General features: G+C 56.8%; 1 long non-coding RNA gene across 2 annotated transcripts; it reads left to right on the plus strand.

Moving 5' to 3' along the window:
- The first annotated feature begins 301 nt into the window (after positions 1-301).
- On the plus strand, positions 302-12,660 carry LOC149123166 (uncharacterized). 2 transcript variants are annotated; one of them, XR_016217596.1, is made up of 2 exons: positions 302-1,214; positions 12,334-12,660. It is a non-coding gene; the product is annotated as an uncharacterized LOC149123166 (long non-coding RNA). The 2 variants fall into 2 exon arrangements; XR_016217597.1 differs by having other exon boundaries at positions 302-939.
- Positions 12,661-14,889: the final 2,229 nt, after the last annotated feature.

Genomic DNA, 14,889 nt, shown 5'->3' on the forward strand with positions numbered 1-14,889 from the left:
CCCCTGATGAGTCTGCAGAATGAATTGGGCTGCACCCAAAGCCCAGACCTTGGCGTGCAGGGAGCCTGCTGGGAGATCTAAGTTTAGGCGCATGAGCAACTCAATTCAGGCCGGCCAACTACTGATGCTGGGCCTTTCCCTCCACCTGCACTGCCAGGAGTCCCTGCCTTGCACCTCTTGTTGGAGGACAGAGCAAGGAAGACAGGCAGATGGGGAGGCGCTGGCCCTGGGAGCCTGGGAGGGCTATGGTCCAGGACGGGATGGGAGAGGCGGGTCGGATGTCACATGGGGGCCTTCCTGCAACAGTGCATCTGCTGTGCTGCCCTGCCATCGCTCTCAGGCCGTGTCTGCTGTCTCATCTGACCGCCCTCTGTCAGTCAGACTCCTGCATGCGGAAAAGACCAAGGAACCACCCCCCCATCCGTGCACAGGGAGCCACTAGAGTTTCCAAGGTATGCATCCCCGATAAGGCACGCTGGAGGGTCCCAGAGATTCTGCGGGGTGCGGCCCTCCCACGCTCAGCTGTAAACCGTGACTCAGCCGGATGAAGCGGGCCCGTGGCCCCCTCCCCGACACCCCTCCCCCTCAGGCTCGCAGCACAATCCTCGGCGCTGACCCCGCAGATGGCCCTGCGGCTCCCGTTGCAGCTCAGAAACCGGGGTGTGAGAGCTTCCGTCGTTCATCCAGCGCGCCGTGTCTGGGCTCGTCGTGCCCCAAGCTGGGGCCCGAGGGGGCCACACCGTGGCTGGAGCGGCATTGCCCGGTTGCAGCGCCGTGTCCAGCACGGCTCCGTGTCTGCACACCGGAAGTGAGGGCTCGCTTCCCTGCAGGCAGCGCGCTTCCCGGCAGTCAGTGCGCTTCCCGGCAGGCAGTGCGTGGGGCAGGCAGCCGCCCGGGGCAGAGTTTGGGAGTTTCAAGATGGCAGCACTACGCCTAGAAGTGAGTGAGCGCGTGTCGGAGAGCAGCCCCCGAGGACGGGGCCCAGCACAGGGCCGGCACGGGGAGGGCAGAGAGTAGGACGGGAAGCCAGACACGACTGCCGCGGCCCTGGGCTGAGGGAGTGCGGGAGACGGCACCAGGCCCGCAAGCACTTGCCTCTGTGGCCTGCACCACGCCTTTGTGGCTTCGCAACAAGCAACAAGCGTGCTTGGTGAGCTCCCATTGGGAGGAGACTGGCCTCGCGTCTGCCGTGGGGCGGGTGTCCCTGAGCATATGTAAGTACCCCGTGCTTTCTCTTCACAGCCCTGTGCTGTGGGCGCTTTGCGGCTTCCATCTTACAGATGCGAAAGATAAGGTTCGGAGATGCTGTGGGATTTAGCAAAGCTACAGCTTCAGCCCCAGGTTGGGCTACTGCCGAGTCCGGAGGTTTCCTCACCAGGGCCTTCCTAGCATACACCCCCAGCCAATGTGCTGAGGCTGTGCCCAGGCCTGGGAGCTGGGGTGGCCCTTGCTGGGGTCTGGGTGGGGTCTGCCGGGGGTCTCAGGGCCTGCAGGATAAGCATGGGTGGGGGTGGGACTGACTCCAGTCTGTGTATCACCACTTTGCTCTTTCGCGAGGGGAAAATCCCTGGGACACACAGTTGAAAGAAGATAGCGGGGAGAGAGGCCGTCATTATCCCAGTATGCCAAGCCCACTGCTACATGACTGTTAAGATTCTAAGCTATTTCCTGCCAGTCTGTGGGATGTGGGAAAAGTGCATCCTTGTGTTTTGGGGAAATGCAAAGTAGCGGAACCTTTATGGGCCGCGATCTGGCAATGCCTATTAGCGTGGAAAAAAAAATTGCATGCACCCTTCAACCCAGCAGGCTCACTCCTGGGACGCCAGCCCACAGCAATAAAAGCTCCATTAGGTAAAAATGCGAGTACAAAGATATTTAGTGCAGCAGCATCCAACTGGCGCTTGTGCACGTGGGTGTGTGCACAGGGAGCGCCGTGGGTGCCCATCAGCCCGGAGGAAGGCTGAATAAATGATGCTACACGAACCATGGACTATTACAGAGCCATTAACAAGAATGCATGTGCCCAGTCCCAGTTGGACGGGGGTGGGGAGCATTGGAGAGCAAAGCCAGGGGCAGAAGAGTGTAGTGTGATTTGTCCTTTGCTAACATGGTGGCAGCAGTGGCCTGCCTTTGTGCTGGTGGTATATGTGTGTATGTAGATACAGGTCATGGGGGATCTCAACACGGGTAGACACCTGCCAAGTTGTTAATGTAGGGGCTGAGAAGGGGTAGCGCATCCGAGGGGTGGACCGAGGGGTGAGACAGCAACGTGGGGTAGGCAAGGCAGGGGAGGAATCCTTAGAATAAAAGGAGAAGGACTGCTTCCCACCAGTAGTCTTCCTGCAGCCAGCTCCCTCGCTGTGTGATCCATGCTTCGCAGGCCACAGTGGCCTGGTGGTCAAACCACAGCCATGGTAGAAGGCACACAGCAAACGTGTGACTCCAGCTCTGCTTCTAGGATGCCTTGCACCTGCCACCCTGGGAGGCTGCAAGTCCCTTTGTTTCTTTGTTTGCAAAGTCTCTACTGCCTGCCAGACTTACCACGGCTCCCTGGTGCGGCCGCGGTTGCAAACAGGGGTGCTGCCACTGGCACCTCCCAAAGACAGGGGTCGTCCTCTGAGGCCCAGCAAGCGCTGGGCTGCGGGGGCTCTACACACAGCTGCCAAGTCAGTCCCTCTTGGTCTCCCCAACCCAGGGTTGGGCAGGATCTTGGGTCTGCATGCAACAGCACACGAATCTGGCTAACTCACACAGACTTACAAAGGAGCTTCCTGGAAGACTCTGGGGGGAGCCACAGAGGCAAGGAAGAGTAAGAGCTGAGCTGCGGCCAGGCAGGAAGCAGTGGCTGTAGAGCGTGTCTGCCCTTGGCTGGCCACTCCTGCTGGGCTGAATGAACTCCAAGGCTATCTGCTCCCTGCGTCTGCTCAAGAGTCAGAGTCCCTGGTGGGGATCCCATTGGTCATAGTATGTCCTCTGGTGGAACTAGGGCAGTGGGAGGGATACAGACCTCCTGGCTTTGCCATAAGCAGAGCACATCCTGCTAGGACTGGGAAGGCTGGGGCAGGGGGACTGATGGGTCTCAGAAGTTCAAGTGGCCACTTGTCACCCGCTGTCCCCATCGGAGTACAGGGAGAAGACAGGCTGGCTTGGTTCTTACTGAAGGCAGAAACCAACTCAAGCTTAATCAGAGAAGAGGGCGTTTGTACAAGGAGCCTGCAGAGTTCAAGGCCATAGAAGGGCCTGAGGACCCAGGGTCTGTCCTGCCAGGCCCAGCTGTTGGGGCCCCTGAATGTGCTTCCCCTTGCTCGTCCGAGCCCCTTTTCCCAATCATCTGTGCTTCATGCCCATGGAGCCGCAAGTCTTCCAGTCCACATTTCTGTTGTTCAACAAAACAGTGCAGCTGTCTGGCTAGCACTTACTCTCAGCTACGACTTTCCCAATAGGAGAACTGGATTGGCTGTGCTCGGGGCAGGTGCTCACTCTTGCTCCGATTCACTGTGGCCAGTAGGCAGGATCATGCAGTATAAACATGGCTGCTGGAAGCCTGAGCCACAGGAACTGAGGTGCTGAATATGGCAAACCAAGAGCATCTCTGATACCGCAAAAGGCTGGAGATAGGGGTGGGCTGTATGGTGCAGTGGGCTAGGCTGCTGCTTGGGACACTGGCATCCCTTACAGGAGTGCAGGTTTGAGTCCTGGCTGCACTGCTTCTGACCCAGCTCCCTGCTTATGCACCTAGGAAGCTGTAGAAGATGGTCCAAGTGCTTGGGCCCCTGGCACCCATGCAGGAGACCCAGATGGAGTTCTTGGCTCCTGGCTTTGGCCCCTGCCCTGGCTATTGTGGCCATTTGGTGGGGGGTGTAATCAGTGAATGGGAGACCTCCCTGCCCCTTCTCTGCCTTTTAAATAAGTAAATAAATCTTAAAAGAAACAAAAAAAAAGGAGCCAGAGACAAAAAGTACAGGAACTTAGGGTCAGGGCAAGGGACAGGAAAGAAAGAATGGGGTTGGGAGCAAACAGGGAGCCAGGGTCTAGGTGATCAGAGCAGCAGGGCTTTGCTGCCTGCTTCTAGCAGCTGCACTGGGGTATAACATGGGGCTGGGTCAGCTTGGAGTGGGCACCACTCACGGAGCTGATGGTCATGACCAAATTGGGGAAGCAGTTTTGGAAAACCGATTTTTACCTTTTCCAAAGTATTATATGCACATACTCCTAAGACATCAAATACTACTAAAAGGCTGTGTGTGCAGTGCAGCCGTCTCCTGCCCGTAGCTTCTCATCTCTCCCATTGCGAGGAAGTAATCTCAGCTCCCTGAGGCACGGCTTCTATTATTTATCTTCATATACTCCTAAATAATTTGCACTGCTGCTTTTTGTCCCCATTATCTATTGACTTCTTGTTCTGGTAATTGAGGATTTAGCTAATTCACAGGCTTCCTCCCCCATTTCTGCTCTCAGCATCCTACCATGAGGCTACTTCAGAATGCTCCTGGAAAAATGCAGTGAAAAGATAAGTTGATTTTGGTGCACAAAACCTTCATGCCCATGAACACTATTTTTCATCATATGCATTTCCACAAGCCTTTGGAAGGTCTCTGCTGTGCGGTATCAGAGTTTTGCTCCGTGTTCACGCTATGATTTCTATGAAAGTACTGTTCCCCCATGATGCAACTGTGATTACATTGCCCTTTTGTGCATCATTTTGCTTTTCTTAAAAATTTATTATTATTTATTCATTTGAGAGGCAGAGAGGTAAAGCTCCTATCTGCTGGTTCACTCTGTAAATGTCCACAACAGCTGGGGCTGGGCCAGGCTGAAGCCAGGTCTCCAGTGTGGATAGCAGGGACCTACGGACTTGAGCCGTCACCGTTGCCTCCCAGCGTGTGTATTGGCAGGAAGCTGGAATTGGGAGCCAAAGCTGGAACTTTGTGCCCATGTACTCTGGTGTGGCATGTGGGCATCTTAACCACTAGGCAAACAGCTTCCTTGTTCTTTGCTTTTGTATTTACTCTGTTCTCCACGCTCCAAGAGAACTATGGTGCTAAGAGTCTGAAACAATGTCCGCACAGATAATAGACAAATGTCACGTCCATTCAGCCTGGCCACTCTCTGGGTGCTCTGCTTCCGCTGCTCAACAGTTGTCTGAAGTCCTGGGAGATCCTTGGGTGAGACTGCATTTCGGATAGCCCATGCGTTCTCATTTCTCGTTTATTCTCTTGTTTGGCTGAAGCTCATCCTGCAGTAGCTTTGGAAGAAAAGACTTGAGAGAGATCAGTTTTTCACATGTGTGAAATGCACTTCTTTCCCTACCACACTTAATGGTCAGGTTGGAGGTGGAGTTCTACATTGGAAACAGTGTTTCTCTCTGCATTTTGCAGGCCTATTTCCCCTGTCTTCTATTTCTCAAGCCCAGGTTGAAGTCTGACTTGGGTGGATACTGTGGAGAAGGGGAAGGGGCCGTGGGAGGGCAATGGCCCCCTGCACAGACCTGGGAAGGAGCTGCAGTGAATCAAGCCCCGCACCCGCCATGTGCTTTTGCAGACTCTGAGCTTTCAAGTGCTGAGCCTCTCAGGACTTCCTTAAGACAAATCCGTTGGCCTCTTGTTTGGTGTCCTTTCTGCAAGTCTGTAGCTTTCTCCACTTTGCTGAGTCATGACCCAGCATTTGCTGGAATGGCTCCCCTCGAGTCACAAACCATCTGGGATTTGAGATTTTTACCTCTCCTGGGTGACAGTGCAATGAAATGTTGCTAGTTAGAGGTCAGGATGTATGCAGTCCTCCAGTTTAACTGGTTTGGAATTCTGTTTTTTCCCCTTCCTAGTAAAACATCCATATCTTTCCATATTACTGTACGTTTGTGTACCTGGTTTTTAATTAGTATATAATATCTTGTATTCCGTCCAGGAGCTAGGGGCTGGTTTGTTTAACCGGTCCCTACTGCTGAGCTTTCTGTTTGCTTTTTCACAGAATGCCTCTGCCTCTTCCTCTACTTTGGATCATTTCCTTAGGAGCTCTTCCAAAGGATGTGAACCTTTTAAAAATCCAGCCAAGCACCAAGCTGCTTTCCAGAACGTACCCGTCTTACCTGTAGGCAAGAGAGAGAAGCCGGCTGCTGTAGCTGCCTGGCCTGGCCTGCGTGGCTGTGCCTGCCTGCGTGTCTTGTTGAAACTCTTAGATCTCCGCGTGTGCCCGGCACTGAGCTCGGAGGAAGCCGCGGAGGCCGACGGCGGCATCCTTTCCTGCCTGGCAGTGTGCGCGTGTGCACGTGCTGGTCCTGACCAGTTTGAAAAACTAAACAGCGATGGTGGAGAGGGAGGAAAGGGATGCAGGTGCCTTCTTTTTCTTTCTCACTCTTTCCTCTAGGTAGAGGGAGAAAAGAAAGCTCATTTTTTAAAAAGATAATTTGAACAAACTGTTGCGTGGGTTGAAAGCCTGTACATGTGCCTGGCTCATTCCTGCATGAATAGAGGGGACTAAGCACACAGGTGGCGTCACCTTCTAAAATCTGCTCGTAAAAACTTGTACACTCTAGGGGTGGCTGTGCTGGCACCGTGGATCAGGCCACCCTTTGGGACACCTGCCCCCTGGATCAGAATGCCAGTCCGAGCCCTGGCTGCTCTGCTTCTGATCCAACTTCCTGCTCATGTTCCTGGGAAGCAGCAAGTGATGTGCTCAAGTGCTTGCGTCCTGGATAGCCATACAGAGCTCTGGATGGAGTTCCAGGCTCCTGACTTCAGCCTGGCCTCGCCCTGGTTCTTAGGGGCATTTGGGGAGTGAACCAGTGCGTGGAAGATTTATCTCTCTTGTTCTGTCGACTCTGCCTTTCAAGTAAATAAATAAGTGAAGCACAAACAAACAAAAAACAAACTAACAAAAACCTCATAGACTTTAGGTGCTGGGTGAGGCCATGCGTGCAGGACCCTGTTCTATAGATGCGGAGAGGAAGTGGGGTGGTCCCCGGCCACAGAGAACCCAGCAGGGCCTGGTCTCTCTCTGAGTCAGGGCTGTGTGAGTTGTGGCTGCAGTTGGTCAGAATCTCACTGTGACAAGTCAGTCCTCAGTGGTGACACAAGATGGTGGCGGCTATCCCCCAGCACAACACTCTGGGGGAACCGGGCAGAAGCAGCTGGGGCTGTCTTGCAGTTCCCAGGGACCCTGCTGGCGGCCGGATGTGCTCTTAGATTGTGCCCCTTGGCATTCACACTGCCAGAGGCCTCCCTGTGGGGAGTGAGGTGCCCGTTAGGTTGGCATTAGAGTCCCAAGGGTGGGTCTCAGGGTCCTCAAAGAGCCCAGGGAACCCCCCAGGATTGCTGTGCAGGGCCAGGTGCCCTGCTGAGCCCTCCTCAGGTACCAAGCCTTGCTTTAAAACCCTTGCACTGGGTCTTTGCAGATGGCCAACAGGTCTGACCAAGGATTTCTGGTACCATGGGGTTTGAGCCAGGCGCTGGCCTGTGACAGCAGGAGCTGTGGTCTTTGTCCTTTATTTCTCGAGCTTGGGGCTTCTTGTGGGTCCTCTGTGTTCCGGCATCACACCTGAGGCTGGCAGGCTCCTATGTCAGCTGCCAGGAGCTATCTTGGCTCCTGCATTGGCCCCTGGGCCTGGCCTGGGCGCATCAACAACCCTGGGCCTCAGGGACCTGCCTTTGCAGTGAAGTGGAAGATGAACACGGGAGTCTGTGGATATCCAGCTAGTACTTTTTTTTATAAATTCCTTTTTGTGCTAAGATTTAATAATTTTTAACATTTTGTCACATTCACTTCACATGCAGATATTATAGATGTGCACATATATGCTATTTTTTCTTGAAAACAGGGATGTTCATATCACAGAGTTGGATTCGTGGCAGTGAAGGGTGTTTTGTGTACATAGCATGATTTAGGGAAGCAGTGTTTCTAACTAGGTACCCAGCGATAGGACAGCCACGTGGTTCTTACACCGCCATATGTTAACTCCACAAATAAGAGAAAACTTGGGACATCTGTCTTCTGGGCCTGGTTATTTCACTTAGCTCCACAATCTCTAGATCCCCCCTATTTTGTTGCAAACGTCGGGATTCCTTTTTTATGGCTGAGTAATATTCCGTTGTGTCGAGAGGGGCACGGTTTCTTTATCCAGCCATCAGAGCTGGACATCTGGCTTGATTCCGTGTCTCTGTGTGGATTGGGCCTCGTACACAGGGGAGTGCAGGTGCCTCTCATATGCTGCTTTCACTTCCTTCGGGCAGATTCCCAGGAGTGGCATAGCTGGGTCAGGCGGCGTGCAGCCAGCGTTGACTTAACAAGCCCAGGAATGTCGGAGAGCTCCATCTTCTCATAGTGCCTCGCCTGCAGCATGTTGAGTGTGAAAATGGGAACACACACACGCTGCGCTTAGCCTGCATACGCGGTGTGCAGTAAGGCCCGTGGGCACTGCCGTTGTTCCTGGGCGGGGCTGGGGCGAGCCAGAGTGAGCAGCCGACCGGAGCCGAGCCTTGGCTGTCTGCTGGGCTCTACGCCTGTCCTATCACTTCATCCTCTGCATGGTCACGGGGAGGCTGCCAGGACCTTCTCTGTCTCACACACGAAACCGAGGCACAGAGGTCACTCAGCTCGTGGGCGGCCGAGCTGGGATTGCAACCCAGAGTTTCTAATTCTGGAAGTCCCTAGGCTTGCCCCTGAAGCCCCGGCCCCTTCCTCAGCCCCACCAAAGAAGGAGTCCTGGGTGTTCGGGATGTTGGTGGGTCCCCGGATTTTATTTTGTTTTTCGAAGATTTATTTATGTATTTGAAAGGCAAGGTTACGGGCAGAGGGAGAGACAGAACAATCCTTCATCCGTTGGTACATTCCCCAGATGGCCACAAATGGCCTGGATTCAGGAGCTTCTTCTGGGTCTCGCATATGGCTACAGGGGCCCAAGCACCTGGGTCATTTGCTGCTGCTTTCCCAGGCCATAGCAGGAAGCTGGATCCGAAGTGGAGCAGCCAGCACATGAACTGGCGCCCATATGGGATGCTGGCCTGCAGGCAGTGGCTTAGCCCACTATGCCACAACACTGGTCCCAGTCCCCAGACTTTGAATTGGGAAATAAAAAGTTTACTTTGAATTACCCCCAGTGAATGCTCAAGCATCATGTTTGAGCTCATAAAATAACATGAATCATCATGCCACTCCACAGAAGAGGAACTCTTGCATCTGTTAGCGAAGAGGAAACGGAGGCCCAGAGAGGCCGTGGGACCTGCCTAAAGTCACACAGCAGGAAGCATAGCTGCTGAGATCTGCCTCCAAGCCTACTGGACTCCAAACCCTGTTTCTCCCTACGCTGCACCCTGCTCGCCTTCAAGGGCCACAGTGCAGCTGGCTGTCTCCAGGGGGGAGGGGGGCAAGGTCGCCCTCCCCTCCCCTGTTTCGTCTGCACCGCCCTACCCCTGGCACAGGTGCAGGGCCTGCGTTTGTGGGAAACCATCGCTGGGAAGCGCAGCCTCCCCACAGTAGCCCCTCTCCCGGCACACGCACGCTAGGGCTCTGGGGGGAGCCGAGGGCCCTCCTTGCTCAAAATAGCTCTGTGTTATTAGCTGCATTTAATTGAAGGTGTTTCGAGGGCAGCCTCCACCGGGCCCAAACCAAATGGAAAATGACACACTGTCAAATTAATGTCCCCAGACCATGATAAATGGCCAGGCTGGGTGAGTAATGCTTCCATTTCTTGTTTTAAAGGAGAAGGAGGCAGCCAGGCTGTGCGGGGAGCGCTCAGGGGCGTCCTGGGGAGGAACAGCGCTGCTGGCCGGGGCCGCCCGGCGTCCGCTGAGCGCGGCTCTCCCTCCCTTCCCGTCCCTCGAGCCTGGCGAGATGGCCGAACAGCTTGTGAGCCTGCAGGCCGGCGGCCAGGGAGGAAGCAGCCGGAGATGAGGCTAATCCTTCTCCATCCGCCCGCACCTCACTCTGCACAGGGCGCAGGCGCCTCTGCTATCTCGGCCGCTGAGTCCGCGTTCGGGGCCCTCCCCCCGCTTGCTCTCGACCCCGCTGGCTCCTCGGACCCCGACCCCGCTGGCTCCTCGGACCCCGTAAGACAGGCCTGGTGCCCCATGTGACACCGACAGCCTCTGACAGCCGGGCTGCTGCTATCTCCTGCCCAACATAAACAAATCCCCAGACACAGACAGCAGACCAGGCCATACGCAAAGACGAAAACAAGACCAGCGGCCAGAGCCGCGGAGACCACCAACAGCCCCTGCCTCTGGCTGGAAGCCGGGATCTGCTGCTTTCCCAGTCACCGCTGCAGCTCAGCACCGTCCTGCCTTCCTTCTGGGCAAGGGTCGCAGCAGTCCCCACCAGCGGGTCCCCTACGCCCCGCCTCTGTGCACACAGCAGCTCCCTGGGACCTCCACATGGCCCCTGTCTGTGCACCGTGGCACATGCTCTCTGCTGCTTTAGCAGCAGGTGCAAGATCCACACGTGTTCCTGGGGGCCTTGGACCACATGGCCTTGGGCACCGCCCACCTGGGCCACAGGGCTGGGCCAAGCGATGGAAGAGCTGAGTCGCCCCTCAGATAACCTGTTAGAAGAGCAAAGGCACCAGGGCCATTCAGGCCATATGGGAAGCCTTCCTGGAGGAGGTGGCACAAGGAGCAAGGTGAGCAAGGGAGGAACAGGGAAAAGGGGGAAGGGGCTGTGCAGGCTACAAGACCCCGAGCCAAGGCCCAGAGGCAGGCAGTGTTCTGGGGCGATGTGGGCATTCCTTCCTCTCACTGCTTCTCAGCATGGGGGAAATTTTGCTTGGCCTTCAAGGCCTCCTGCAGTGGTCACCTCCTCTGAGCTGCCCTTCTGGGCTGCCTTGGGTGTCCCAGCTCTGGGCCTCAGTTTCCCTGTGAGTGACATGAGAAGATTGGACTAGATCAGAGCTTGTGCTTTGAGAAGGAAGGTAGCCCTTTGTTCAAAGGTGATCTCTCACCGATGCCAGTGGGTGAAAGGCCCAGGGCATGGGATTAGGGCTGTGGGGCTGAGCTGGAGGCTGGGGCTTGGTCTCAGCTTCTTGGTGATCTTGGAGGAGGGAGCCCCTCGATTCCCCCTGGAAAAGCAAGAGAGGGGCGTGCATCTGTGGTTCCCTCCGGCCCTCCAATCTCCCCCACTTCCCTGGAGGCTCTGCAAGAGCCAGAGTCGCGTCCTAATGGGCTGTGCGGCTCCGTGCCCTGCACGTGGAGACCAGCGAGCAGAGACTGGGTCCCTGCGATCCTCACCCTGGCCCCTGAGGCTGCAGAGGGCCCTGGGGAGGCCCCGTTAGGAAGCGGCAGTGCCGCGGGCCCTGCGGGCTGTGGATGTCCTGCAGGCTTCCTGCCGTCTCCTGTGCACGCTCTGTCTGTCTCCCCATCTGCCCTCGCGGGCTCAGCCTCCCCTCCCTCGGCAGCCACAGCCTGACGCAATCCTGAGGGCACCCGCCGGCCTCCCAGCTCCATTATCGCCACTCCCCCGCTGCCCAGAATGGACCATCAGCTCCTGATGATGCATCGCAGAAAATTGGTTGTCAGGCCAATAAACGTATCCGATTGGATTTTTGACATCTGGGTGAAGCCATTCTTAAGAGGTTGGATTACAGTGCTGAGAGGTAGTGCAGCGATATCCCTCCGCGGGCCCACACGGGGGCTGTCCTCCCTCTGGGCCCGACGCTGGCGCCGCCCGCCTGCCCGCCCACCCCGTCTGCTGCTTCTCCTCGCTCGCTCACTTTCATCCATCACCGCTCTGGAAAAGTGCGGTGCTCCATCAGGGCTCCCGGCTGGGAGAGGCCCTGCCCGGCCCAGCCGCTGAGGGATTGCCTTTCCTTGGCTGCCGGCTGGGGAGGCTCAGGCTGGCCCGAGCTCCTGGCCCGGAGCCCCGCCTGTACTGATCCTTCCTGCTAGGCTGTCTGTGAGCACCGGTCATCCAGTCCCAGCCATTCTTCCTGGGGAGCGGCGTGGAGAGAGAGCTCGCTGGGGCCAGGCTGCTTTGCAGGGCGTGCATGGCCCCTCGGGAGCTCAGTGGCCCTGGCTGAGCTCACGAGTCTCCAGCTGTGAGATGGGGAGAGTGAATGCAGGCATTTCTGCAGGCTGCCATAGCTGCACGTGCAGGGGTCGGGGCCGCTGTAAGGGGACCCAGGACACGCATTGCCACGCCGCTGCTGGCGGTGACGCACTCGCAGTGTGCTGACATAATGCAGAACTCCCTGTGTGGGGGAGACATGCCGTGCTGTTATTTTTAGCTTGTGATTACAAAATACAAGTTTGGATGTGTGACATTTTAATTATTGGAGTTACTACAGGGAAAATAACTTTCTGGTGAGTCGTTTTCCTTCACTCTGTCATCTCTGCTTTTCCTGTTGCAAAGTCCCTCCTGGGGGGCCAGCGGAGAAGACCATCATCATGTGTGATGCCGGCATCCCATACAGGTGCCCATTTGAGACCCGGCTGCTCCACTTCTGATCCAACTTTCTGCAGTGGCCTGGGAAAGCAGTGGAAGATGGCCCAAGTGCTTGGGCCCCTGCACCCATGTGGGAGACCTGGAAAAAGCTCCTGGCTCCTGGCTTTGGACTGGCCCAGCTCTGGCCATTGCAACGATTTGGGGAGTGAATGAGCAGATGGAAAATCTCTCTCTTCTCTCTCTCTTTCTAACTCTGCCTTTCAAATAAAATGAAATAAATCATTAAGAAACAAAGTCCTTCCTGTGATTTTTGTTCATTTCTTTTGATAGCTCGATGTTTCCCGGATGGTTCCATGGTCCGTCCGTGACCGTGGTGGTAGAGACTAAAGGGCGTGGGGGTGAGTCACAGCACGGAATGGGTGCTGGGTGGGCCCTACCTCTGCCTCCGGCCCAGTTCGCCTTCCTCTGCCTCCCTGGTTTAGGCTCTCCCCTCTGGAGCAGGACCACAGTCTCCCCATGGGCCTCTGCCCTCCCCTCCTGCCACTCAGGCCATCTAACCTTGACCTCTGTGGCTCTTCCTGGAACCCAGCCCAATGTGGCTGTTTTCTGACTCTGTCCCAGAGCTGGGCCCCTCCCAGAACGCTTGCTCGCTCCCGCTGCTGTACCCTGCTCACCCTGCTCCAGGCCATAGTCTGTGGCTCCTCTTTGTGTGCAGCTCCTGACCCCTGGGGGGGTGCCCCATACCCCCCACCCTGCAAGATCCTGTTCAGGGCCAGGCCATGGCAGCCTCTAAACAGGTGGATCTGCCCAGAGCTCACCTTTCCAAGTCCTGGAGCAGGAGGTGCCTGCTGCGCCCTCTGATGGGTTTTCAGGACCCCGGACCTGTACAGCATGCCTGGTGAGGGCTCTGAGGGTGGCCCGACAGGTCCCCAAGTGCGATGCACCTGCTGCGCCGGGACTCTGGGGCTTGTGCTTGCGCTGGGAAGGAGAGCCTGTGTTTGAGCCACACCAGGAAGCCCCGCCACGTGCCCTGCTGCAGGCCTGCACACCCTCCTCTCGGGCCAGGCCTCCTCCACCACTTCTGCTCAGGGCCCTGTCCTTGCTGCAGGAGGAAGGGGCTTGATGGCCCTGAGGCCCCCACAGGCCCGGTCATTCTGGTCAGTGGAGTTGAGTGAGGAGCTTGTTTGTTTCTGAGCTGGAAGTCAGTCTCCCCCACCCCAAGCTGGTGGCCTCCTGCCTCCCTGGGTTGTTCTCACTTGAGACAGTCCCCCTGGCTGGGCTGTCCCACGAGCAGTGAGAACAGACCGGGCCCTGGGTTGCCTGCCTTCCTGTTCTAGGGAGCAGGGGGCTCCCAAGCCATGTCTCCGTGTCCTGCTTCCCAGAACCTGGAATGTCCTCGGATTTGGAAGCAGGGCCTCTGTGGATACCGTTGTGTGAAGAATTCTTGAAGGGCACATCCTGGATTCCCCAAAGGGCCCCAAAGCCAGGAACGAGTGTCACTGGGAGGGCAAGGCAGGGCGAACTGGAGACTGACTGGTGGAGGGGGGAGGGTGGAGGCGGGAGCCACCAGGAGTGGGGTCTGGAGCCCTGGAGGAGAGCACTTGACTTTGAACTTCTACAGAACGGGGGGGACAGGTTTCTGCTGTTTGCAGTTTGTGGGGGTTTGTTAGAGCAGAACTTGGGAACTGGGGCATCGGCCGCCAGCAGGTGCTCTCCCTGCCCCGCTCCCAGCAGCACCTGTGTGGGTGGAAGGGCTCGTGCCTCCCTGCCATTAGGCTCCTGCTCTGCTGCAAGCAGCAGCCTTCCTGGGACCCCGAGGAGGGATGCCTCTCCCAGGCAGCCTTCCTGTCCCCCCACGCTGGCCCCTGCTGGCCTCCCACGGACCTGGGCTCCTGATGCACAGCTTTGCTTCCCTGCGTCCCAAACTATACTCGCCTCAGTGACGCTTCAGGTCCCTAAGCACTCCCTGAGCTCAGACGCACGCTCAGATCAAGTGCACAGGTGCTGAGCTGACACGCGCCATCCTGTGCCCACGTCCTGGACCGCTCAGCTCATGGGCCTCTGTGGAACGCTGGGGCAGGGGGGGTGCAGGGGGACACGGCCCTCCACCCCCTCCACCCTGTCCTCGTCACGGTATCTCGAGAAGAAAGTTCTTTGTAAGGTGGACAGAGTGAGAGGACTGCGGCCTGCCTCTGGGGCCGTCTCTGTGAGATTAGGACTAAGGGCAGCAGTTCTGAGGGGTCTCCAAAACTCCCCCAGGCCCTCAGCATGCCTGCAGCGGGGACACCTGGCCAGCTCGGGAGAAGCATGACTGCACCTGGGGGCCTCAGCACCCCCTGCGGCCCCTGCAGAATGGAGTTAGAAGCCCTGAGTGCCCAAGGCCATTGGGGCTCAGAGCACAGAGGCTGGAGCGCACAGAGGGCCTGCGCACAGGGCGCTGTCTCGTTCCCCACTTCAAGGCTGCTGTGGGGAATTCATAGAGCGTAGTGCCTGGTACACAGTGGACACCTGATTTATTACACT

The sequence above is a fragment of the Oryctolagus cuniculus genome, chromosome 12 (genome assembly GCF_051225735.1).
Source record: "Oryctolagus cuniculus isolate XC-2025 breed Fujian yellow rabbit chromosome 12, ASM5122573v1, whole genome shotgun sequence".
Classification (NCBI taxonomy): Eukaryota; Metazoa; Chordata; class Mammalia; order Lagomorpha; family Leporidae; genus Oryctolagus; species Oryctolagus cuniculus.